The 27,183-nt window shown below is 42.2% G+C and overlaps 1 protein-coding gene across 4 annotated transcripts in view; it reads left to right on the top strand.

The window, feature by feature from the left end:
• The window catches only part of Arhgap24 (Rho GTPase activating protein 24), a 664,750-nt gene that overhangs the window by 229,921 nt on the left and 407,646 nt on the right, over positions 1-27,183 (top strand). The window contains exon 1 of one of the 4 annotated variants that reach the window (XM_052735535.1): positions 15,362-15,475. The exons of the other annotated variants lie outside the window; for them this stretch is intronic. The gene's annotated coding sequence lies outside the window, so the exon portion shown is untranslated. Of the gene's footprint in view, positions 1-15,361; positions 15,476-27,183 lie in introns of those variants that run through there. 4 annotated transcript variants of the gene reach the window in all.

Genomic DNA, 27,183 nt, shown 5'->3' on the forward strand with positions numbered 1-27,183 from the left:
CTCTGTGTGGCACGCCTGAGTCCCCCCTGAGAGTCTCCTTGCATATTTATAGCTGTCTTGCTGTGATTATTCTCTGTGGTGCTTCATCGGATTCCCGATGCAAATCTCAGATTTTATACAGCTATTCAAAGACCTTGAAATGAGATGATCTTTATTTTGATCTGAAAAGAAACAACTGACTGTTATTCAAAAGCTTAGTGGTGATAAAAAAAAAAAAAAGAAAGAAAAAAAAAGTATCAAAGAAGTCCCTGAAATGGTGGAAGCAAAGCACCATGTGGTTGGTGCCTAGGGGCAGCCAGACCCCAATGTGGGGAGAAGGCTGTGGCTTTCATACCTATTGGTAAAAAGACTTTTGAAGGTTAGGAAGAAGCATGGACCAACACACGTTGGGGAATTAGGCTTAGATCCTCTTCCTGAGCTCTCCCTCTAGGAAACCTTGGTTATGACATTCAACATCTTTGAAGATTGCTTCTGCTAGCTTCATAATGTTGGCAAAACAACAAAGATAATACATATGAAGGCCTTGAATGATCACGTCCACCAAAGCAGTTATGCAACAAATACTAACGAGCCATATCCTCTGGAATCAGACCACGTGTTCTGTCCATTACCACCATCATTGTCCTGAATACCAACTGGATTGCATCAGGCTTTTCAACACTCCAGTATGGTAACAAGGAGGACAAAGAAAGCCTCTTAGAAATGAAGATCAAATTCTGTGCTATGGACACTATGTCTGATTTTATTCGTCAAGGGTAGCTAAACCATGATGCTGTCTGGGATGTTCAGGGGACCATTTCTTTCTACTCACCATTCATCTTTAGTTTTCCAGAACAGCATTTTGGGTTCTCTTGCCTGTTTTTAAGTGTACAATAGAAAGCAGATTGTCCAGGTAGAAGGCAGAGTAACGACATGTAAGAACTGAGTGGTGAAGAGTTGGTCATTTTTCATGCTAAGTGGGTAGAGGATAGGGAACTACCAAATGATCACCAGGTCTTACCAGGCAAGAGCCAGCAGACCCAGAGCACACAAGCTGTGTGGCTGACAGACATACAGATTAGCCCATCAATACCTTGGTTCCCAAGCAGCTCCTGGGCTGGCCAGGCAGGCATACACTTACCCCAGGATCAGCCATCATTGAGAGAGACTCTGTGTGTGACTTACGTATTGTACCCTTGTCTCTTTTCCCTTTAGTACCTCTCCTTCATCAGCTCTGCTTCTCCACATCTGGCAATTCTTTCTGGAACAGAACCAGAAGCAGTCTCTGGATTTCATTTGCCCCTGATTATCCCTGAATCTTGAACTTATTCATCCTAATATTTCTGCTAACCCGAGACACAGCCTTGGGAACCCAGTTTCTGGTGCTCCGGTTATTGTTTTCCTTGTCCCAAGGCTGTCAAGCATCTTAGATTAAAGACACCAAGGAGAGGAAAAAGACACAGAGTGGTACCCCACCCCGTAAGTTTAACACACTCACTCATTAGTGTTTGGGGGCCTCATCATCACATGGCAATATTTACAGAGGGTGGATGGTGTTCAACTTCAGGGCAACGCAAACTGCGGGAATACTACTCTCTTCCAGGCTCGCTGTCGACTTTGTTTCCTGCTGGCTCTTGGGTATCTCCTTTTCATTCTAACCATGGACAACTTTTTCTTTCCACGAGATTTATCTTCTCCTTCTTGACTGTGACAAAATGCAATCTCTATGGATTTGGCCTTCATCCTCTGTCACTGAAATTAGTTGATAGCGCTCGCTCTCTCTCTCTCTCTCTCTCTCTCTCTCTCTCTCTCTCTCTCTCTCTCCTACTCTTTCTTTTTTTCTTTATTTTATTTTTTTAGAGACCATGAGAAATAGGTAAGGAAAAACTATTTTTCAAGCTTCTCACTGTTTGGTCTCAGGGAAGAGTGTATGCTGTAATCCTAACGAGTGACTTACCTCTGGAATTATACTCTTGGGTCTTAAATTGGGAGCTATATTCCCACCCATCACTCACACCAGGATATGGATACATAAAAGACTATAATGAGCTTCATCTTCAGAGAGAATTAGTCAGGTTTTACAGGGAAAGCCATCCTGGGCATTCTGTCCTGGTAGTCAGCAGTATTCCGGCATGAGAGCAGCAGTTTGTGTGAGAGGTACCTGCCACCCCCAGAAACCCTTTCCTTTCTGTGTTAAATGGAGATTGTTTTTAGAATAATGTACGAAACAGGGCCGAGTGACAGAGAAAAGATAAAATGAAACTAGATGAATTGTAAGGATAAGATAGAAAATTCAGTTAGTGATTTGTTTAGACAGCCATTTCAACAAAAAAGTTGGATGCAAGTTACTAGTGTGTATCCATTAAGAACTACCTAGTCAACTAGGGATTGTGAAGGCTAGTTTTAATTGTCAACTTGACACAATCTAGAATGACCAGTGGAAAAATGAAGAACAAAAGAAATCCCCACATGGTATGTTTAGAAAAAAAGGCTTTGCTTGCTGGGAACAGTTTCTAGGAGATAACTGCACTGGTGACATTTTTTGCAGTGTTTATGTTTGCTCCTTCTTGATATAACCTTCCATGCCACCATGAAAGGCTCATGAAGATTTTGGTATACGCAGTTTCAAACCTTCATAGCATTCATTCATAGAGGAAAGTCCAGATTCTATTGTTCATTGAACTGAGATCTTAGCTCTTCTGTCTTAAATGATCTCCTTGTTCCAAAGGATTGCAAATACTTGCCATCCATGAATATATTACAAAATTCTTGACCCTATCTATTTGTATTATGTAAACAATGTATGCATTATTCATACCATAGCTCTTGGTTGCTGTGTTATGAAGCTGGCAGCAGCAGGAGGGTAGTTAAAACCCACTTTGAACATAAAAATATTGAAGGTTTCTAACAAAAGCTAGATGGTTAAAAACAGTAATTACTGGAATTTAATAACATAGTTTGTTCAGTATCAGTATAGCAATTTTAAAAAGAGAGGAAGGAAAAGGTCTAAGCCTCTAAATTCTTCATTGAAAGAGCCAAGGTTAGAATAAGGGTGTAGCATAGCTTGTTTATTAGCATTGTTAAAAAATAATGATCAAGTTAATTAAAATTGAATTATGGTAGAGCCATCTAGAAAGACTAATGGCAGCCATTTTAATGAGTTCCATTAATGGTAGCAATAATGATTAAGCTATTTTGAAACAAGCTCAATAGTTTTTTTTCTTTGTAAGAAATCTCTTATGCACATTTCTCTCATGTCTCTGTTGGCGAATTCATAGTAAGAGGGTATTTCAACTGTAGAAATTGCTGTGACCATGACAGTTCCACAGTGAACTGTAATGAGTTAATGCTGATCATGATCGTTAGCGAACAGTTAAAATGGAAGATGCTGCTCCCCAGCATGCTTCTACCTCCGGAGCACAATGCCAGCTCAGAGAAGAGGTGGGTTATAAGACAAAAGCCCAATGTTTTTCCTCAATTTGGGGGGACTCTTAAGTGTTTGCTTGTTTGATTGTTTTTGGAAGCCAAGTATTGCTGTGTAGCCTCGATTGGCCCCAATGTCTCCATCCTCCTGCCTCAGCCTCGAGAGTGCTGGAAAGAGAACTAGTCTCATGTCAAAATATTTAAAAGAACCTTTACATATGAGTCATATCAATTCCACTGATTGATAAAACATAAAAGGATTCAGAAACTCTGTGAATTCAACAGTAATTTTCCTTTTAGTCATTCCATACCGAGAGGGGCAGTCTGAGTCCGTTTCTGGTAGATCCTGATGTTTTAGTTCTCAGACAGAGCGGCTGTGTGGTCCTTCCTCTTTCCTGTCTCCTCAGGTCAGGAGCACAGGCATTGGAAACAGGTGGGGGAAGACGCGGGTCTTTCTATGTGCAGCTTCTTCTTTGGGGTCTGTCTGATAAATGGGAGATGACAGCGTGGGTCTCTCTGATGTTATCAACTCCTCTGATGTCATTGTTGTCTTTCCAGGAGAAAGAGAGAGTGTATGCTGGTTTATCCATGCTACAGTAGTAATTGGAACACAATAAAATAGACGGAAGAAGGAACCTGGGTATATATTACTCCTCCAAGTTCTGAATACTGATGCCTTGGGTAATGAATAATTCAAAAGCTCTCCATATAGTAAATAACTTTCGACTTCTTTAAGCTCAGGGATGACCAATGGTGTTATAGCAAACCCCACAAAATATAGACCACATATTAATCTTATTTATTGTAGTATATTAAATAAATAATTCTATTTCATTTTAAAGTTTCATGACTACTGAAAAAAACATACAAAATTCTTTAATTCACTCATTTCAGTGATCAAATGTAAATTTCTTAAAGGGACAGATGATATGAGAATTGACTTCACACTGCAGACAGTCTTGCATTTCAGAGGTGACAAGAGATTTTTGACTGGATTAAGGGAATTATCCATGTCCACAACAACTAGCTGCTTTTTGAATTTTCTTATTCTTTCAATATTCTCTCTTTTGAAACTGATGGCTTTGGCCTTAACTATGCCCCCCCCCCTGAATTCTCAGGTCCTGTAGGACACTTGAAACTTGAATATCTGTAACAACTTTAAGGAATTTAGACAGTGATTTAGACAAAATTTACCTTACTCAGATGTTTGTGAAGGCTTTGATTGCAAACTTTAGGCATGGCTCTGGGTAACTAATAGGATCAGTGGAAATCACAGTCCTACCTGGACTTTCAGAATCTCATTTCCTGTCCTTGGGAGCTATCGATATATCCCCAACACAGATTTTTGTTACTGTTCCTTCTCTGACCTCATAGCTTTATTTTGTCGCAGAGGTGAACCTACAAGTGGCCAGTGGACCCCACGTTGCTATTTCTACTGATGCTGGTACCATGGTGAGCAGCGCACCATCCCCACCCCAGCTAGGAGGGGTTTGCTCCAGACCTATCTTAAATTATTTTGCTGGGCTGTCTCTGTTTGTTTGCTTTGGTTATTGCTTTCATCATAAACTTGGAAAATTTTTTCTACAAAGTTATTGCCAGAGAACATTGGAGTGAAATAAGAGAGTTCCATCCAAAGTATCCTTTAAAAAATAAAAGATTTATTTATTCTTTGTTTTCTACATCATGTATCTTGATTCTGTTCATTTCGCCATCCCTTTGTATTGCCCTCTGCCCTTGAAAACCTCCCTCCCCACACAATAAAATAAAATTTAAGAGAAAAAAAGAAAAAAAGGAAAAATCTCATCATGAAAGCTGTGTGACCCAGTGAGTCACGCAGTAAATCCCTTCATCCATGTATCTTTACTTGCAAGTGTTCATTGCAAAGCGTCATTGGTCTGGTCCGAAGCCTCTGGTTTCTGCTACACTATCAGTGCTGGGCCCTCCCTGAAACTCCTCTTGTTGCTCCCCCGTGTCATGGAGATGCTACAGATTTGGGTCTGTAGGACCAGCCCCTTCACATCTCCTGCAGATCATAGATGGGGTGGATGTTGGGGTGGCCAACTCATAACCCTGGTTCCTGGGCCTGGGGAGTTGCAGGGTTGGTCAGCCTGCTAGCTCTCCCCCGTCCTCACAACCAGGATGAGCTCTCCAGCGTAGCCTTGGCGAATTCACCCCTTGCAGCAATGAGCAAGGGGCAGGCCAGTTCTCCTGCTTTCATGCCCTCAGGGTCTGCTCTCTTACACCTGCACCATCAGGGACAGCTCTACTGTGTTGCCAAGGAGAGGTGCAGGGGCCACTCTCCTGAGTGCTGCAGCAGAGCATCCTTCTCGAACATCTATCAGTGTCTCAGGCTGAAGTCCTGGTGCTTCAATTTCCATCTCTTGGGATTCCATTACTGTCATTTACAAGCCTCTTTCCCCAAGATTTCCTTGAAGTAAATGCACAAGGACAAAAGCCTACCTCCAAGGACACATAGGTCAGTCTGCTTAGCATTTAGAAACTCTCCCTTTTGTCACCTAATTCCAATCCCAGTTTGTCAACACACCCCTCAGTTTAGTCTTTCAACTTTACAAGATAAGCATTTTCAACCATAAGCACCAGAGAAGAAGGAATAGTGATGTGGCTCTACCTTTGTTCTTGGTTCAGTAGCCCACATCTTGGGGCACCTCCTTTGATTATTGTCTTCTTGAAATATTACTGGGAAACCTAGGAGATGATTTAAAAAATGTATCAACATTTGTATATTTTTAATTGACTTTCCAGAATATTTGTTACAATGATTTTTCAAATATCAAGGAGCTTATGACCTCCAGTTCTAGTCTTTAACCAGCCATCCTTTGTTGGGGGCCTTGGGAGGGGACCAACAGCAGGCAGCATTGGAACTCACGGAACACTGCTGGCTGATTGGCAAAGCCACGCCTGAGTGTGAGCCTTGGAGAGGCAAAGCCCTGAGGACCTCATGCTGTGTTGAGTACAGCTCTGATAGTTGCCCTCATGGTCACCACTTCTCTCACAATCTCTAGGTTGCATGAAACTCTCAGGGGGTTTATAGACCCTCACTGTGCAGTGTTACTGGTCCTTGCAATAGTAGTGTTTGACTTTTTCTAAGCATTGCTGCTGGAGCAGGTTAATGATTCAACCACTATCCTTAGAAAGAATTTAGACATGTAGACTGTTAGTAAGTTTAGGCTAAGGTGTGTGTGTGTGTGTGTGTGTGTGTGTGTGTGTGTGTGTGTGTGTGTGTGTTTTAATGGCTTTGAGATAGAAAATCTTGGGGAACAATTTAAAGTTTAGAAAGACACACTTTTAGTAGTTGAACAAGGGACTCATTGAGATCACAGAATGAAACAATGGCTATTGCTGGCTGGTGTTTCTTTCTTGCTAGGATGGGTTGGTGATCAAAGGTGATGATTAATTCCTTATATCCATTTCTGCCCTCAGCTTCCTGATATAAAAACTATTGATGAGTGATTATGTACTCTAAAGATTTAAAGTAAAGCTGACTGATTCTTTTTCATATATAAAAGTTTAGATTTGTGATTCTTTAAGATTTCTTATTTACCTTTTGAGATAAATAATAAAGTGATTGATCATTTCTTTGTAACTGCGAAATGTAGCCTGCCAGCAAAAGAACTATCTGAGAAAATATTTTGCTTGTTTGTACTCTGTCAATCTATAGCAAGTTGCTTGGGTGTGAATGTATGTGGGTTCTTGAGAACAGTTTGATTTTCACCTGTAATACATAAAATGTTTAATCATGTAAGGGGTATGGAAAACTTCCTGTTTTTTACTTGTATTCTTTGTAATCACGCACTTGACAAATAGAATGTAACCACAATGAAATTTTTATACTGCTTGAAAGATTTTGCTGGGGTATACAAGCTGTAAGGGAAAAAGTAAAGTTGGAAGGGAAACATCAAGAGAGGCAAAAGAGAAACATCTGGATAGAAGTAAGTAAAGAAATAAAGAAGAGAGAGGATGATGGCGAGACCCTAAAGGTGTGTGTGTGTGTGTGTGTGTGTGTGTGTGTGTGTGTGTGTGTGTGTGTGTTCCCTTTTCACCAGCCCCAGAGAGTTAAGTTTTACTCCCTCAAATAGAAAAGTGAAGTTGAGTGATTAGTCTGCTGACTCCGTGGATCCCCCTCAATCCCCAAGTTGCTGAAGGCTGGTCCTTATGGCAGCAATAATCCTTGGATTATCTTTTCTGTTTTTTTTTTTCAAACAAGCTTATTATTATTTTATTTAGTTTCACTGCCAGATGTTAGTTTTAAGATCTGAAATGTAACACTCATTTTTAGGGCCTAACTTTTCAAGTTCCTGAATTATCTAACCCACTCCTGCTCCCCTTCCTGATATTTCTGCCTGCTTTTGGCGAGCCCCGTTAACAGGGGAAACGGAAAGCAGTCCACTTTGCTATTGGTGCAAAACTTGAATAAAAGATTGGATAGGACAGGGTGTTCACATTAATAACTTTAATGAGATTTAAAATTGGTCTGTATGAGGACAATAATCTCCCTCTTCATAAGAGGATAACAATTGTTGTCAAGTACTTGGGTACTTGTAACCCATGAAAGCAACATTGGGCTGCCCCTTGCATAGGGAGATATTATCACTGTCACATTAGTGCGAAGAAGCCTGAACTGGTGCTTGGATAGTTTTAGCCCAAGACTTATCTCGACCTTTACAGCTTATGGGAGAAGGAACAGTACAATGTGATGTCCTTCCTTTTGCAAAAAGCAAACAATAATGGACCTTTCTAGGTTTGCTATGAGAAAAATCCTTCACTATTGGAAGGCACTTGTAAAATTACAAGGAATGTTCCTATCATTTTATTATTTCCTTTACTTACGTATTTGAATGAGTTATACTGATCTACTTCTGTTTTTTTTTAAACTTAGCTCCTCTTAAAAAGTGCTTTGTTTAATTGATAGTTATATCAACAGTCTGTAACAATCAATCAGGTTGTCCCCTTGATAGTTTGGTTAGGTTTATACATGACTTAAAGCAATGACCTTAGCCCAAAGTCTCATTCATACCTGAAACCTGGGAAACAGCACTGGATCAAGTATTCAATCCATTTTGGACAGCACCTGCGCCCCGTGGCAGTCAGCGCTTCTCACACTTGCATCCTGACTCCATGAATCCACAGTGAACTACGGTTCATCCTTCTCACTAGCTTTCAAATTATCTGAGAATAAACAAAGCAGGCAATGCAGAGGGATGAGAAAAAATTGGAGGCAGAAAGTACACCCATTATTTATAAAGCTTAAAATACGATAAAAAGAGAATGACTGAGGAGTGTCTGGATAGATTACAAGGATTAGAATATACTCAAATGAAACCAGGTTGTTACATGTTCTCAGTTTTGTATTCATAGCTGAGTCCACAAGGGAAAAGATACATGTCTAGGGAACTGTTTGACCTTATGTGTGTGATTTGAATGTGCATGGTGTGTGCATGCATGTGTGTACATGTGTGCATATGCATGTGTGCATGAACATGCATGTGTTTGTGTGTGTGTGCATGTGTTTGTGTGTGTGATTATGTGCATGTATGTGTGTTCAAACATGCCTTTGCTCATGGGTAAGTACAGAAAAAAAGGCTATATGAAACCAAGATAGTAATAAAGTCTGTCTTAGAAACATTGTGACTGAATAAACACAAAGAAACTCTAGAATAATTAGATATTTAGAAACAACACACAAGTATAAAGCAGAAATACCGGGGATCCAGCTAAAGGAAACAGGCTGTACCTGCAAGGGAGAGATTATTTCTTTAACAGAATCTGATGAGTTTCTGAATCTAGGTCTATTTATTTGTTATTTTATTTTATTTATGTGAATGTATGCCACATGAGCCTGTGCCCATGGAGGTATCACAGGAAGTAGATGCCCTGGAGCTGGGATTACAGGTGGTAGTGAGTGGCCAGGCAGGGCATGGGTTCTGGGAGATGAACTCCAGTTCTCTGGAAGAGCAGCAAGTGCTCTTGACTGCTGAGCCATCTCTCTAGTTCTGAATCTAGGATTAAAAAGCGTCAAGGAAAACAGTTTTAATTGGAATTGAAAACTGTGAGTGGAATTTGGAGTCCAGGCCAAAGTAAAAAAAAAAAAACCACCCACCCCAAAATAAACAAACAAACCCCTTCTTTTATTTATTTATTAAAAATTTTTCCTTTCCTTTTATATACCAATCCCTGTTCCACCTCTGTCCCCTTCTCCCACTTCCCTCCACCTACCCCCATCCCACATCCATCCCCTCCCCATAGAGGGTAAGACCTCCCTTGGGTAGTCACACAAGCTGGCATACCAAGTTGAGGCTGGACCTAGCCCCTCCTCCTTGCATAAAGGCTGCGTAAGGCATTGCACCATAGGGAATGGGCTATAAAAAGTCAGTTCGTGGACCCAGGATAAGTCCTGGTCCCACGGCCAGAGGACCCACAAACACATCAAGCCACGCAACTTTTGCCCACATTCAGAAGGCCTAGTGCAGTCCCATGCAGGCTCCCCAACTGTGAGTCCAGAGTCCATGAGCTCTCACTAGCTTGGGTCAGCTGTCTCTGTGTTTTTTCCCATCATGATTCTGATCCCCCTTGCTCTTATAATCCTTCCTCTTTCTCTCCCACTGAACTCCAGGATCTTGGCCAAGTGCTTGGCTTTTTAACATCATCCAGACCACTAAACAAGCTAGACATATACTCAAGAGTTTTCAAAAATTATATGCATTCAACACAGTAATAATATTTATGTATAAATGTGGAAGTCATGGACATTCTTTACTGTTTCTTTTATGTAGCTCTATATCTTCCAAATCCCAAGGGTTGAGCTAACTTTTAATTAGATTAAATGTAGATATATATTTCACTGTGGCTTTCTTGTACCGTTCACTCTGGTGGTATGGGAGGGTGGAATATGACTTGTTCTGCTACCGAAGTTATGCCAGTTTATAGGTGTGTGCCAATGGCTGACACTGTGCCATATTCAGGCTGTAAATGACATTGAACTTTTTCTTTTAGGCCAGTGACTATAGCTGCTCTAATTGATATCTGATCTCATTGATAGCCAATTTGAGATGGAATATCTGAGTGGGAAGGACACCACAGGAGATTCTCCTCCTATGCTCTTTTTACTCCTCTTCATTATTGTATTTGTACCTGAGATGTAGCAGGATTTATTCTGCTCATTGAGGCAATAGTACCTCCTTTCCCTGAATCATGTGACCCAGTATCTTCTGACAGAGAGTGTGGTCCCTTGTGTCTTTCCATTGTTAGGTCTAAAGGAAATTCCAATTCCCCAAACTGCAAAAGGCAGTTCATATATCCAGAAATGAGCTCAACCTGGACCATAGGCTGATTTTAGGCCATTGGCTAAAAGCCATTGGTTCCTCAGGAACTTGTGAAGCTGGTTCTCCTCTATCAAAAGGAGTCATGTTGCTTACCTTTGGCAGAAGGAACATATGGCTACCTGTAGTGACTATTAGCATATCAAAGCCCATGCTGGCCTCCGGGCTCTCTCAGTACCACTAGTACCTGCTACACATTTTCAAAGTCCATGCTAGCATCCTATACATTCTTACCTGCTTGTACCCCAAACTCCTTCCAGCTCTCAGGGCTTCCCTCCTCCAGTTACTCATTCTCCTTTCTATGGTGATATTTTATTTGTACTGAAATGTGATTTTATTTGTATGTCAATAAATAAAGTTGCCTGGGGGTCAGAGCTAATAGCAAGCCATAGCAGAAGCTGGGGGCAGTGGTGGTACACACCTTTAATCCCAGCACTTAGGAGGCAGAGCCTAGCAGAGATCTCTGTGTGTTCAAGGATACAGCCAGCATGGAGACACACGCCTTTAATCTCAATACCAACCATAGAAGACCTGGAGGTCTGTAGAGATGGGCAGTGATGAGGAGGTCATGTGGTTGGGTTTACAACCAATGAGAAGGCAGAACAGAAAGTCTATATAAAGACAAACACACAGGAAGTAGCTCTCTTGCTGAAGAGGACAGCAACAGCAGTGAAGGGTAAGGGTTTTAGTTCTTAGCTCTGACCTCTTGGGCTTTCATCTCTGCATTGGCTCTGTGTTTCTTATTGAATAAGATGGTTACATCTACATCTTATAACCCTGCTATTCTCTCTCTCTCTCCTTCTTTCTTACTTGCTCTCGTTCTCTTCTGTTTCTCTCACTATATTTTCTCTGTTCTCTGTCCTCAGCTATTCTCCCCTCTCTTGCAGACAGCCACGTCCATGTCCATTCTGCTGGCCATGTTCAGTCTACTGCTTTCTCTCCCTGCTCTGGACTCTTCCAGATGCCTCTGGCTGTCCTCTCTCTCATATCTACCATTAAAAAAAAAAAAACAAAAAAAACCTCCCCCTAACCATACCACACAGCAGTCATGTCATCAGTTTGTACACCATTTCACTTTGCTAAGACAAAGCTGGACTTTGTTGGGAAGGAATTTCCAATGGGAAACAAAAAGAAAAAAAAAATCAAAACAGGCGTTCAGAAATGGCCATGCTCTAAAGCCCAGCCACCTAGCTCCATCCTGAAACCCGATCTCGGTGCACATAGCACCCACACAAGTTCTGTGCTGTTGATGGGAGCCTGTAGGAAATGCAAGGAGCTTGGCAACTCTTGACTGTTCTGTTTTGTTACTGTGTGTTTTGCCCTCTTAGGAATTTATGTTTTCATAAGAAAAAACATAATTAAAGGGCCCCATCTCTGATATTAATGAACAATTGGGTGGCGTGACAATGACCAGCTCTATGTTAGGGCTTCAAGGAATCTGGCAAGGAGTCTGCTGGAAAAGAGCAATTTTTAAATGAGGAAATCCCATTAAAACACATTTTTATTCCATACTTGTTCAATAGTAACACTTGACTCGTATATTGAAACATTAGACCGATCGATTTTACAAATGATATTCAGTTTCTCCTAACTAAATTCCTTTTAAAGGATGACCTAACAGGAGTCATGTCCAGGGGGCTTAGTGTTTCTGACCTTGACTGACACCTGGACAAGCTGCGCAGATGTAAGGCCGTTATCTTCTTCCTTTTGTCCTGTTTCCATTTGATTTCTAATCTCTGGATTGCCTCCCTGGTCATGAAGGCATTCTATACCCTCCATGTATAGAGTATACCCCCCTCAAGTTCTACCTGGGAGCTTGTGTCTTTTTCCTAGCTGTTATTCAGAAGATATCCAGGACCCAAGATTCCTAGGAAGTTAGTTTGGTCCTTGGAATCAATCCTGGGTTTTGTAGAGTTTGTTGACAATTTGCTTTTATGGTGATATTTTATTTGTACTGAAATGTGATTTTATTTGTATGTCAATAAATAAAGTTGCCTGGGGGTAAGAGCTAATAGCAAGCCATAGCAGAAAGCCAGGCGGTGGTGGTGCACACCTTTAATCCCGATCACATGACAGGCAGATCTCTGTGTGTCCAAGGATACAGCCAGCATGGAGACACACGCCTTTAATCTCAATACCAACCATAGAAGACCTGGAGGTCTGTATAGACAGGCAGTGAAGAGGAGGTCATGTGGTTGGGTTTACAACCAATGAGAAGGCAGAACATAAAGTCAATAAACAGACAGATACACAGGAAGTAGCTCTCTTGCTGAGGGGAAGGACGATAGCAGCAGTGAAGGGTAAGAAAGGGTTTTTAGTCTCAGCTCTTAGCTGATACTCTAACCTCTTGGGCTTTTAACTCTGCATTTGGCTCTGTGTCTCTTATTTAATAAGACTGTTACATCTACATGCTTCCCACCTGGGATTACAGTTGACTTGACACATTTACTTCAAATGACCCTTTGGCATAGTCTCAGCAGACACCCTGGAGATGAAGGAGAGACATCACTTCCTAGAGATTTGTGGGAGCCTTATTAGTCTCCTCCTCTGGTGACAATAAGGGGTCTGCCACTGCTTTCAGAATTTATCTCTTCTTAAAGTTGTTACAGGGTATAGGAAAGTTGTGTCCCAACCCAGCTAACCCTCAGGGGGATTATAACACAGCCAGAATCTAGTGATCAGCTAAGTGTTTTCTGGTTCAACTTGTATTCCCGTGTCACAGACTTCTGTCTAAATCCCATCAGGCTTCAGCAAGGCCCTTCTCTTTCTGCAGGAAAGACTGTGGTCTGTGGTAGCAGATGCAACTCTTCCTTCATCCCACCTGCCATCTCCATGACAACCTTCTCCTCTTTCTGTGTTTCCAATAGCCCAAGAACCCCATACATCACACTCACTGGTGAGGTGGTGTCAAGTGGAGGAAATAGAGACATGGATGTGAAGGCCAAAGGCCTTGGGCACAAGGATGGAGTGTGTCTTCATCTTTCTGACAGGGGACTGCCCAACAACCACCCTGCATTCAATTTTGTATCACCTTGGGCCCAAATTGCTGTGGTAACATTTGTTATATCCCGAGGTAGGCGCCCAATATAATAGCCTTCTTGCCTTTTTGAAATGTCACCGTCTTGAATCATACCTGCTGACACTTGTCTTCTGGAGGCTTTTAGGCCGTAAAATGTGTACAGACTTCATTTTGGTTAATTTCATCATTTTGCAGCTCTCAACTAAAGCAGCCCATCGGCTGTCACCTGCCGGTGTAACAGAGTGCCATTGCCACATGCAAGGCCCTGTGAGTTGATGAAGGTCATTTGTCCCCACCAATTAGAAAACAGGCCTCGTGAGTGAATTCTACACACATTTTTTTTTAAAGGAAATGGCAAAAGAGGTTATCCCCCCCCCAAACTTAATTTAATTCATTAAAGGACTGAGGCTTCTCCTGACAGAAAAATCAATTTTCTAGTGGGACCTCAGCCTGGGATGGAGCAGATTCATTTTTTTTTTTTTTTCCCCCATGGAATCCTGAAGGCAACAGAGAGGAAACACCTATTAATGCCCATCCAGACTTTCGTCTGGGGGGTTTGTCAACCTGAGACTGTACCTGGACATTCCTAAAGACAAAAAAAATCTCATGACAGTTTCTAAACAATCTAAAACACAAGACTTCAATGAAGCAGAGAGTGCCTAATACCCAGAACCATAAGCTGTCCATTTGAAATGGGTTTTGTGTATGTGGCAGTGGATGGGGTTGCGGAGGGGAGGCTCCATCAGGAACCTCTTTTCTTCTGTGTTCTCTTTCTTGGGGCATGATTCTGAGAACTCTGAAAGGGTGTCAAGACCTTTCATTATACTTAGCATTTCTCTAGATGCCGGATGAGGGGGCACTCATGTAAATATGCATGTTTATGCATATCCACGAACAAAGGCTTAGGCTAAAGAAGTAAGGTTTCCGCAGAAGCAGAGGCAGTGGCAGCACATATAACCATGGTGTGGGTCTTGGTGAAGAAACGCAGGAGTGGGAGCTTGGTATTATTGATACTCCACTCAGCCGTCACCCAGAGGATCTGTGACCAGCACTCACTCATGTTGCACTTCGGTTGAAAGGAGCTCTGCCAACTGTGGAGGGCGCAGGCTGGCAGGCGGTGTCTGGTGGGGAGCCCAGCAGGGCTCTGGAGGGAGGTGAAGCTGGCGTGCAGGGCGGGGCTCCCGCCATCCCATCGGTGCCGCTCGGGTCCTCTGAAGCCGCCAGCTGCCAACTGAAACCCGAAACCCGGCAGCGTCTGCGGGCTGGCCCCGCTCAGTTGTTCCAGCCTCTTGTACTGTATATTTACACATTCACACACAATCACTCTTTCTAACTTCAGGACTCTTTTGCGCAACTGCTAGGATTTCTCAAGTGCATGTGGCAACTCGACCCGGGTGAAAGAAAGCCAGTGGGTCTCGGGAGGAGATCGCAGGCCGGCGGGGGGCCCCCAGGCTGCGGAGGGGACAGGACTAGAGCGAGACAGCGACGACTGGGGGATTCCCCCCAACTTTCCGCGCAGCTGCGGCTGGCTCTGCGGCCACCCGGGGCTTCCTCCTCCGAGAGCAGCGCGCAGGCCAGGCGAATGGGGCTCTGCGCTTGCCCTGGCTGTGGGAAGTGAAGGGCACCCCGCCGGCCTGAACTCATCTTCTGGCCAGTCCTAGGAGCCTGGGACGTCGGAGCAGTCGCCATCCCGCGTAGGTCCCTCGGCCCCAGCAGGGTAGGTGGTGTGACTGCTGCGGGAGGTGGAGGAACCATTCGGAGGGTGGGTGGGTAGCAGCTTCAGGCTACAGGGACAGGGAGGGGGGCTGCTGCGAGCCAGGGGCAGCGCTGGGACCTACGCTGGTTCAGTGCGTGTGCCTGTGTGTGTGTGTGTGTGTGAGCCTGTGTACAGGAGTGTGTGCATGAGCGCGCGCGTGTGTGTAAGTGTGTGTGTGTGTGTGTGTGTGTGTGTGTGTGTGTGTGTGTGCCCCCGCACGCAACACAAGCAGGCAGGCATCCTGTGTTTCTGACTTGCAAAACAGATGCAATTAGTACAGCTCTTTCTCTGGCAATCCACCTTCGCCTTTCCTCCGGTGGTGTTTTAGCCAGAGTTGCCTAGACAACTGGCCTGTGGAGGTAGATTTCAATATATATTGTGTTACCAAAAAGTGACAGAGACTCTTCGGTGAATTTAAAGACACAGAGATGGGTTTAGAGTTTTTGAACGAGTAGGGTTTTTTTTTGAGGAAGTATCCATCTACTTTTAAAAAGAAGCATGCAGTACGTTCTCATTAAGAAAAAAAAAACCAAAAAACAGAAAACAACTTCAGTAGCATATCTTGTGTCAGTCCTCAAAGACTGTTACTCCGAGTTCCTCAGAGACGCTAGGTTGTCCAATACTGCCTCGTAAAGGAGACCCTGGCTCCGTTGTCATCTGTTCCAATTCATCCGAACCTCTCAAGTTGTTCCTGTTTTCATCGTATTACTCATCGTATTTTATATTACTCCTGTTTTAGCCTTCCAAGACACCATTATTTCATCCCATTCTTAAAAAAAGGAAGTGAGTAAATCAGGCTAGGTACTGGAAATATAAACGTTGTCAAAGATTTGTTTATCTGTAAGTCAAAAGTTTCCTATTGTTGGTACTAAATAAGACAAATTAATTGAAATCTGGGGATGTTTGCAGTGGCATTTAAAAGCTTTACTCAGTTTCTGGGAAGATGGACAGGCTGATTCAGTGCCGGCTCTTCCCCAGTTCTAATTAAGATCTCATGACTAGCTCTTGAGGGCAAGACATGGTATTAGTATTGAACTGGCCATCAACAGCATACAGGATTACTGTATTAGAAAAAGCTAGAAAGCAAGTCTAAAGCTACCCGAGGGCTTCTCAGTCCTCTTTTAAATTCCTGGGTACTTAATTCATCTTCTCTGAGGATACTTCTTAACTTTCAAGAGAACTCAACACTAAAACTTCTCTTTCCATCTCTCCTGAGTGTCCAACTTCCAGAAAACACTTCAGAATTCTGTTCTCTCTTAGAGTCATAGTAACGCTGTCAGAGAATGCCTTAGACATGGTGGAAGGTGGAGCTGTCAATTCTAAAACAAATAACATCATCCTTTCACACAGAGGAGAAGTGATTTTAGTGAAGATCTTTCCAAGGGAACAAGGACAGACTCAAGTTTTGAGGTCCGGAATATTGTTTGATGTACATGGAAGTAACACACAACAACAACAGGATACTGGTGTGTGTGTGTGTGTGTGTGTGTGTGTGTGTGTGTGTGTGTGTGTGACTCTCTCTGCATGAGAAACTCCTTGACTTTCAGCCACATTGCTGTCATTGCTTTTATTTCAGCATCTGAGGGCTTTGGATTTAACACATGGTGGTTTCTCTCTAATAATTTTTTGGGGGTTTTATGTAAGGTGTGCATAAATTTTAAAAATACCAACCTGACTGTGAGTGGGATAAAATTAAGTTCTTGAGAACAAACCCAAAATCCACTGTAGAAACAAATAGTGATGTATCTTTCCAGACAAGAATATAGTTAAAAAGGATGTTGGCTGAAATCTCCAGGGAAATTTGTCCAGTTTTTGCTTCAGATAATAATTGCCAAAGCTCTGAGTGCTGTGCTGGATGGTGGACTCATTTCTCATGTGACCCTGAACTCTCCTGGGTGGAGGGCGAGGGGGGGTCAGGCAGGGTGAGAACTGTGCAGTGGGTGAGATGAGCAGCTGGGGACTGTGAGAGTCTAAGTGGTGTTTACCAGTGGTGCCTGTAAGAGCTGCGCCCTGACCTACTGGCCCACTGAGGAGTGTTCTCTTTCTGGCTTCTGGCATCCTGGTTGGCTTCTCTGGTGGCAAGCAGGCACTGGTGCTGTCAGCTCTTGGCTGTGTTCACTGTTTCCTATTCTGAGAAGGAAAAGGACTGAGGCACTCTCTCTTACCTGGAATCAGTTTCCTCTGGTCAAAGGTGAAAAATGAATTCCCCTTGAATTCAACATGTGTTGGGCCGACTGTTTCTTTCTGCCCCATATTTATTTATTTATTTATTTATTTATTTATTTACTTTTTTGTTAAAGGTGTATGTTTTGTAAAACTGAGCTTGGCGGGTGAGGTGTTCTCAGCCTGGATGGCAGGGGAAGATTTGGCCACATGACTTGTCACGTATGGATGCAGAAGAGTATGAGGATGCTCATACCCTCAAGCCTCTAATCTGCCCTAATCACATTACACTGAGAAGAAGGGGAGGGGGAGGGAAAGAGAGGGAGGGTGGGATTGAGGGAGGGAGGGAGGGAGGGAGGGAGGGAGGGAGGGAGGGAGGGAGGGAGGGAGGGAGAGAGAGAGAGAGAGAGAAAACCTTTTCTTTTAAAATAAAATAATGCAGATTTACTTCTTAAAGCCATGGGAAAAGGGACTCAGATTTCTCCCAGATGGAGAAAGATATTTTAGAATACAGTTGTAAATGGACAGCATAGCTGAGCCTCATGTTAAATCTGACATGGGTAGCTACCTCATCTGTGCTCTGGGACTAACACTTTACAAGATTCTGTTGGGATAAGCAGTGAAATAAAACCTCATTTGGAAGGAAAAGGACCATGGTGTTGAAGACTCAAAGAATATTTATTTTTCAGAGATTTTCGTGCTCATGTGTCCTTGAGGTAGCATCTGCCTCTACTAAAGTGACATTACAATGAACCTTTTTTAGGGGAGGGATTTCAAGAAAAGGTTTCTCTGTGTAGCCCTGGCTGTCATGGAACTCACTCTGTAGACCAGGCTGGCCTCGGAACTCCCAGAGATCCCCCTGCCTCTGCCTCCCCAGTGCTGGGTATTAAAGGCATATGCCACCACTATCCACAATGAATCTTTATAAAACCTAAAATTGATGTGCAAATCCCTTGTTCTGCAGTCTTGGTTGGAGCCCAGTGAGATAGAATAGTAACTTGAAGTTCTTTGTCTTTGTCTCCTTGCATGAGATGCTGGGATTGAAACTAAGCCTTTCAACATGTACTAAGTAAGTGCCCTACCAGTGAGCCATTTGTCTATGTCTGTGTGTGTGTGTGTGTGTGTGTGTGCGTGCGTGCGTGCGTGCGTGCGTGCGTGCGTGCGTGTGTGTGTGTGTGTGTGTGTGTATGATGTGTGTGAAGTCAGACTTTTCTTTAGGCTGCCAGCTCACAAATAATGATACAGAGACTTCTTACTAATTATTAAAGCTTGGCCATTATCTCAGGCTTGTCCCACTAACTCTTACAATTTAAATAAACCAATCCTTTTGATCTATGTCCTTTTACATGTCTCAGTTACCTTTACTTTGTAATGCCCAAGCTGCTGAGTCTCCTGCCTGACGTGTCTGCCTTTCTTCTTCCCAGCATCCTCTGTGCCTGGAAATCCTGCCTAGCTATTGACCGTTCAGATTTTTATTAAACCAGTCAGAGTGACACATCTTCACAGTGTATAAAAAGATTATTCCACAACACGTATATGTATATATGAATATAATGTGTTTTAGCAATTCTTTGAGTATTTTATACAATGTAATTTGTTTATATTTATCCCTATTATTCTCCCTAACTCATCCCAGATACACTTCCTCCTCTTTACCCATGCCTAACTTCCTGTCATTAAAAAAAATAATAATCCACTTGTTGAAATTTGTGCTGCCCTTATATTCTTGAGTGTGGGGTCATCCACTGGATCATGAATGGTTGACTCACTAGGGACCACACTCTTTTTTTTTTGTTTTTTTTTGTTTTTTTTTTTTTTTTGGTTTTTCGAGACAGGGTTTCTCTGTGTAGCTTTGCGCCTTTCCTGGAACTCACTTGGTAGCCCAGGCTGGCCTCGAACTCACAGAGATCCGCCTGGCTCTGCCTCCCGAGTGCTAGGATTAAAGGCATGCACCACCACCGCCCGGCAGGGACCAAACTCTTAAAGAAAACTTCTTACCCCCACCCCAGAAGCCATAAACTGTCCATAGCAGCTTCTCGGTAAGATGTGGGGGTTGGTGAGACCCTTCCCTCTCCATGCTGTAATATTGACTGCTGTGATCTTGTGTAGAAAACCACATCTATGGTGAGTTCATGAGTGCAGCAGTTCTGTTACGCCCAGAAGACACTGGTTTGCTCCTGACCCCTGACTTCCGGTCCTTACAATCTCTTCAACCCTTCTGTCACTGTGATCCCTGAACCTTCTGGTAAGGGGAGGTCACAGAGATGTCCCACTTGTGACTAAGCACTCCACTGACGTTTATCCTCTGAACTTTGACCAGTTGTCACTTTCTGCTTTAACCACTACCCATTACACACAGACACTTCTTGGATAAGTGTGAACAGCTGCATTCTTCTTGGGGTATAAAGATAGCAAATGTGGGCTCCCTCACCGTGAATTCTTGGCCACATTTAGAAAGTGATTGTTTAGTCCCATAACATTTGCGCCATTATTACACCCATGGGCATGCCATGCTGGTCAGTATTGTAGATCATGTGACTGGCTAAGACTCTTACTTTTTTGTGCCAGAAGCCCACATAGCACCTTCTAGTGCTATGAGAGCCAACCAGCAGGGAGAAAGATTCTTGGTTAAAATTTGGTTAATATTGGTATTCATTTTGATTTTTTCATGTACTTTGAACAAAGTGTGTAGTGTCTTCAGCAATCAAGTGTCACCATCAAGTTCCTGGAGGTCTCAGCTCTTTTAAAAATTGTATGCTGTTTATTTTCTTTCTTCCTTTTGATTTGTTTTGATAGGGTCTTGCTAACTTGCCCAGGCTGGCCTTGAACTTGTGATCTTCCTGCCTCTGACTTTGAAGTAGCTAGATTTGTAGGCCTGTGCTTCCAGGCTGGCTAACTTTTTTGCATATTGTCCAAAGGCTCTTCCCTTGCAGCTTCCTTTTCCAGTGTAGTGGATCCTCCCTGTTCACATTTCTGATGTCTTGTTAAGGGATTATTTTTCTGGAACTCTCCCATTGCCTAGAAATTTCCTCTTGATCCTGGGCAGCCAATTTCAAAGGAAATTTCCCTTGGAAAAAAAAATTCCATGCAGGAAGAATTAACAACTCCATCTTGTCTGCCTCAATCTAATTTGATCATGCTTTAAATAATTACAGTCATGTGTCAGCTAATGATGGAGACTCTTCTGAGACATGCTTCATTATATAATTTCATCATTATGGGACTATCACAGTGTCCTTAACAATCCTGGAGGCTGCAGCCCAGGCTATAGTAGCCTACTCTAAGACACTTTTGTATTTGTTGTTTACCATGGAGTGGCATACTGCATGATGTGTGGATTTGTTTTATTCAGTCTCTTCCTATCCCTAGCTGCTATGAGTTCCTCCCTGGATGAGTGGTAGAAGGAGGAAGCTTCTTAGATCCAAATGACTAATCCAGTGTTCCAAATGTAGTAGATAATGCTTTCTTAGTCAATGAGCAAGCAAAGCTGTAAGTAAATGATATATTGATGGCCGCTAATTCATGCAGATAGTTGTATCCAAATAGTTGAAGAATAGGTGTTTGGACTCTGTATTTATTTTTCTCATGCAACAGTCAGTACTACAAAACACAACTCATTCTCTAGATCAGCCCACACGTGCCTATTCAATCTCTGCAATATATGAAATAGTGTGCCTTTGCAATTCTAAAGCAAAAATAAATTAAAAGCCACAGTAACATCAACTTTTAAAAGGAATCATAAATGTTCCTGCACTTAAAGATAATATAAATAGTTTCAATGGATACATATTTGCACAATTATTTTTGTCCCATACTATAAAATCTGTGTTCTATCAAATCCCAGTGGGAGGCCTGGGTTTAGCTGTGAAGACTAATATTGAAGTCAAATTTGGATATGCTACCCATGGGATGGGCAATAGTCTTAATTAATCAAACAAAATGAAGATACCAATTTTGGCTATTTAATAATTATCTTGAGTGCTAATGCTAGAGGGAAGTCAGAGCTAATTAGAGGGGAAAGCAGATGTGGATACAGAAGAGGGAACACGGAAGGGCCACCTCCTTTCATGTCACTGATTCCTCATTATATTGATTTTCTTTTCATCTCATTTGAGCACTAAGACAAATCCAAAGTTTTTTTCCTGAAAACCTTTGCCTTTGTCTACAGTTATTTCTGCTGCCTGACACACAGAGAGGAGATTACACTCCATTTGATCTAAAATACAAATGGGCTCATTTTATTTTCAAAGCAATGTTACCTTTGTCTCCTACCTCCCTGCCAGTTAGTATGTAGACAACATTTCAATCAATTGTGCAAAATACTAATCATGGATCTCAAACACATCACTTCTTCAGCCTCTCTGGGAATACTGGAAGAATGTGTACGAATGTTAAGTTAAGTCCAACTGTTTATGTATCTGAAATTTTCATGTTCTCCACCTACCTGTATGAAGGTAACTAGAAATTTGCCAGATTCCAGCCTTTACTAAACAATTCTTTAACATGCTATGGTCTCTTTTTAAACTGAGAGTCAGGATAAAGATATGGGCTGCATGGAACATTTTTGCACTTCCCATTACATAGTTTACTGTTTTTGTGCAAGAATTTTCATGATACATTCACCCCGGTCTTTATTCCCAGGAATTTAAAAACGTGTGTTTCTCCTGGATAGCCTGTTTTGTTTTGGTTAAGGGAAGCATGACAAAGGAACCACAATAAATCTTCCTTTAGCTTGTAATTCTGGAAGATGAGAGCTGGATCTGATGCTCAGCTGCCTCCTCCCCCCACTGAGGGCTTTCTGAAGACTTGGTCTGCATGATTTTATGATCTATTTAGTGCACCTGTAACTAAGACACCTTTAACAAGTCAACTATGCACTGTGGAATCAGTTGAATTTATTTTGTACTGTTTAACTCTTTTGACATTTTAGTTAAATATTTATAAAATTGTATTGTGTAACTTTAGTATTTTACAGACAATATTTTCAGGTCACTAAATATAGTTCCTAGAAATAATTTAGGTCTGTTTCTGTACCTCCTCAGAGAAGATGTTCTTGTCACCAAATGTTACATTTCCTAAAGATCTTAGAAGGAGAACTGAGACTAAGGAACTTTGAAAGTAGATACTTATGACCAAATATGAGTGTTCTTATCAATGTGTGTATCATGAATGTATAGAAGAATTCCCTTGGGGTGTCTCTGAGAAGTTGAAGAGAAAAATCTTTCTCTGAAAAGCGAAGTTTATTGATGAGTACAGGCTTATGGAGCTGTGACTATAGCTACTTCCTGAACATGAGACTGAAGCTTCAGAGAACCGAGTGTCCAGGTTCACCAACGATGGAATTATCCCTTGCATTATAATGATTTCTTTCTCTTTCTACAAACCTCTCAATGACCATTGCTCTAATAAATTTTGTACTTACTGAGTATCAACTGCTGTGGATATTGTTATGTATAAATAAAACACTGATTGGCCAGTGGCCAGGCAGGAAGTATAGGTGGGACAAGAAGAGAGGAGAATTCTGGGAAACGGAAGGCTGAGGGAGACACTGCCAGCTGCCGCCATGACTAGCAGCATGTGAAGATGCCGGTAAACCACAAGCCACGTGGCAAGGTATAGATTTATAGAAATGGATTAATTTAAGCTGTAAGAACAGTTAGCAAGAAGCCTGCCACGACCATACAGTTTGTAAGCAATATAAGTCTCTGTGTTTACTTGGTTGGGTCTGAGCAGCTGTGGGACTGGCGGGTGTCAGAGATTTGTCCTGACTGTGAGCCAGGCAGGAAAACTCTAGCTACAAATGGTGCCCAACGTGTTGGCAAGAGTTTCCACCTAAAACCTGAGTAAAAAGATTCTAAAACGGAGCTAAAAACAGCTTCTAGTTGTCTCTTTCAAGCTAGTGGCAGCCTGCGTGTTTGAGCAACTAAGGCGGGTTCCTGGCCTGCATGCTCGACCTGCAGTATGGCGGGAATGAGGCCTCTGCAAGTGACACATTAAGCTGCATGGTGGATTTAGCCTTTGCTAGTACAAAACAACAAAAAAAAGAGGTTTCTGGGCTACATGCTGCTTTGATAGACGCATAGACCCACGAAAGTTCCCAGAGCTGGTGGTAAACGTATCACCACCATGTTGAGAAGCTGAAGTGAGCAGAGTCAGCAGCCACAGCGCAGTTTCAGTCTTAGAATGGTGTAGTTTAAAGCAATAGGCTCAAGGTAATATAAAAAATAAGCCATGTAAAGATGGCTACCACAAAGAGAATCTGGATTATGTTCTCTTTGATATTCGTAACTGATGAAAAACATTTGATTGCAAAAGCTGTTGAGTTATGTCAAAATGTATATTTTAAAGGTACCTTGACTTCAAAATTTGGATGTAAGGATATGTTGCTTTGGAAAGGAGGCTCTGCTTTTGTTTCCACAGAAAGCCAGAGGCTATGGATTTGTTCCAGATTAAGCTATATCAGGTTTGACCAGCCAAGACCCCCCGAAAGGTCTCCAATGACACCAAGGCCCAGACGATCCAACATCCAAAACCATTTCAAGGCAACTGACTCAGACAATACACCCTCACGGACTACTCCATGATCCTAAAATTTTCTTTATGTCCCCATGAGATACAGCGCCCCCCTCCAGCAGGAAGTAGTAAGAGAAGCTACACCCAAATTCCCAAATTATATGTAATTTTACTATGTTAAGGTTAAGCCTTCCTTTTTGAAAAAAAAAGAAAAGGGAAGTGCTGTGGATATCGTTATGTATAAATAAAACACTGATTGGCCAGTGGCCAGGCAGGAAGTATAGGCAGGACAAGGAGAAAGGAGAATTCTGGGAAGCGGAAGGCTGAGGGAGACACTGCCAGCCGCCGCCATGACTAGCAGCATGTGAAGAACAGTTAGCAAGAAGCCTGCCACGGCCATACAGTTTGTAAGCAATATAAGTCTCTGTGTTTACTTGGTTGTGTCTGAGCGGCTGTGGGACTGGCGGGTGTCAGAGATTTGTCCTGACTGTGGGCTAGGCAGGAAAACTGTAGCTACAATCAACCACTCCATGTTTTACAGATATTATTCCTATTCATAGAAGTAATTAGAATTAACAATTCTAGAAATGATTATGTTGCATCTGATTCAAAGATCATTCGTGTTGCATGCAGAGAAGCAAGAAACTGTATCTGTGTGAATGCCCAAACACTTCCATTTCCATGATTTACACCAATGACCTTTAGAACCACAGTCTCTGAGTTTCATAGGTTTGCTTTAACTGTATGACTCCAGTCACAAAATTACTGGCATGGAGTATTTGGAGTTCTCTTATGGGTCCTTTAGATGATGGCATTTTTGTGGCAGTGAGAGGTGACCCCTGGGCTGGCATGCCACAATCAAAATTCTCTTTTAAGAACTGAGGCTTTACTCATCAGATCAACAACTGAGTGACTCTTTAGGGACCATCTGACCAGCTATTTGTTCTTGGCGAAAGGTAAATTAGAAGATCTGTTTTACAAAGATCCAATCATCTACATCCAGCCCAGACCCAAGAATCAATGCTTCCCGAGGACAGAGAGCAGGAGGGGAAGTGTGGTCAAAGGAGGCAAGTGATTTCCAACTATAGGGCTAGAGAGACACAATGGGAGAAACTCAACAGAAGTGAAAAAGTAATGGAAAGGGCCAACTATTTTGGGATTACAACTGAAAATAAAAGGAAAAGGGGGAAATATTTAATATGTGTTGTGGTAGTTAAGGATTCAGTCACTACCTACTAGTCATGGAAGCTTGAGATTATACTCAGTGCTTACCATAGGTGACCACAGCACCAGATAGACCCTATCATATCCGTTATGTAGCTGAGAAAACTAGTCCAGAGAGGCTGAGTCACTTGTCACAAACCACACAGTCACTAAGTTGTAGTTTCGGAACTCAAAGTAAAATGTCTCACCCTAAAGGAGTAAATCTTTCTGATGTGCTCTGGAACTAGACTGCATTCCAGACTGGGTAAGCCTTGTGGCCATGAGCTGGCTGAACACACCAGTCTGAGGTACTCTTTGTAAAAACAGGTACTTATTGATCCCTACATCCCCATGTCAGTTTTCATCTTTAGTTTACAAAGTGAGCAGTGCACAGAAAATGGGAGATGTCCCCACCTTGTGAGCATCAATAGAAACCAATAGTTATTATCATTAAATAATGAAGAGTTCATAATCCATATTTTTCAAATTGCAAGATTTGATCTATCAATGACACACAATCAAATTGGTGATTTTTAAAAGGGATTTTATTTATTTTTAATTTCTGTGTCTGAGTGTTTTGCCTGCGTATATGTATGTGCACTACCTGTGCACAGTGCCTGCAGAGTCCAAAAGAGAGCATCAGGGCTCCTGGTCCTGGAGTTAAAAACCACTGTGAACTGCTGGGTGGGTGCTGGGAAATGGAATTGGGTCTACTAGAGCAACGGGTGTGCTTAACTGCTGAGCCATCTCTCCAGTCCCCTAGTTAGTGATTTTTGACCAACACTTTTTTTTTTTAATTAAGAAGGAGTAGAATGAGACAGAACAGAACTGAATATAAAAGGTCGGTGTTCATTATGTGTTTTAAAAAGTAAAATATATCTCACATATTTTAATTTCAGTTGCATAAACTTTTGTTATTGTATAGAAATGAAAAATGAACTTTGGGTTTTGATAATACTGAAAAAAAGTCCTTAATGAACCCTTCAGTGTGGGACTCACATGTAGCCTCGGTACTTGACTTCGACCCTGGGTGTGTTTCTCTCTCACTCTCCACATTTTTAGGTTTTGGAGACAAGATCTCTCCCTGAACCTGGTTGGCTCATTCAGATAGACTAGCTGACCAGCAGACCCCAGGGGTTTGCTGCCCCAGGCAGCTCTGGGGTCACACACACACACACACACACACACACACACACACACACACACACACCTGGCTTTTCCATGGGTGCTGGGGTTTCCAATGCAGGTCTCCATACTTGCACTGTGAAACCTTTCCAGCTAGAAATATTTATTTTGAAAAGCTCATGTAGAAGGGGTATTGGCAATCCAGCCCACACAGTAAAAATTCTGATAAGAAAGTGTTTTAATAATGTGGAAATGATATGAATTTATATGTCAGGAGATCTTTTCTCTCATAACAGATGTATTGAGTCCATGGATTCATTATATGTTGTTAGTTCAGAGAGAACATGTAACATTGCATTCGCTTTCCTTTCTTGGTCCTGTGTGTGGTCTTTCACTCCTGCATTTGGTTTATGGTTGGAAGATATGTTTACTTTAAGATGTAACAAATATCCTTCTTTCTTTCTTTCTATTAATACAGTTATCTTGGGGCTAGGGATGTACTGAATTGGTAGCATGCTTGCTTACAATATACCAAGCATTGCATTGACTGGGGTGTGGTGGTGAAGGCCTGTACCAGCATTTGGGAGGCAGAGCTGGGAGAATCAGAAGTTCAAGGTCAGCCTCAGTTGTATTGGGAGTCCTAGGGCAGTATGAGGTCTCCAAAA

The sequence above is a fragment of the Peromyscus californicus genome, unplaced genomic scaffold, assembly GCF_007827085.1.
Source record: "Peromyscus californicus insignis strain IS unplaced genomic scaffold, ASM782708v3 Scaffold_13__1_contigs__length_99412109, whole genome shotgun sequence".
NCBI classification, from domain to species: Eukaryota; Metazoa; Chordata; class Mammalia; order Rodentia; family Cricetidae; genus Peromyscus; species Peromyscus californicus.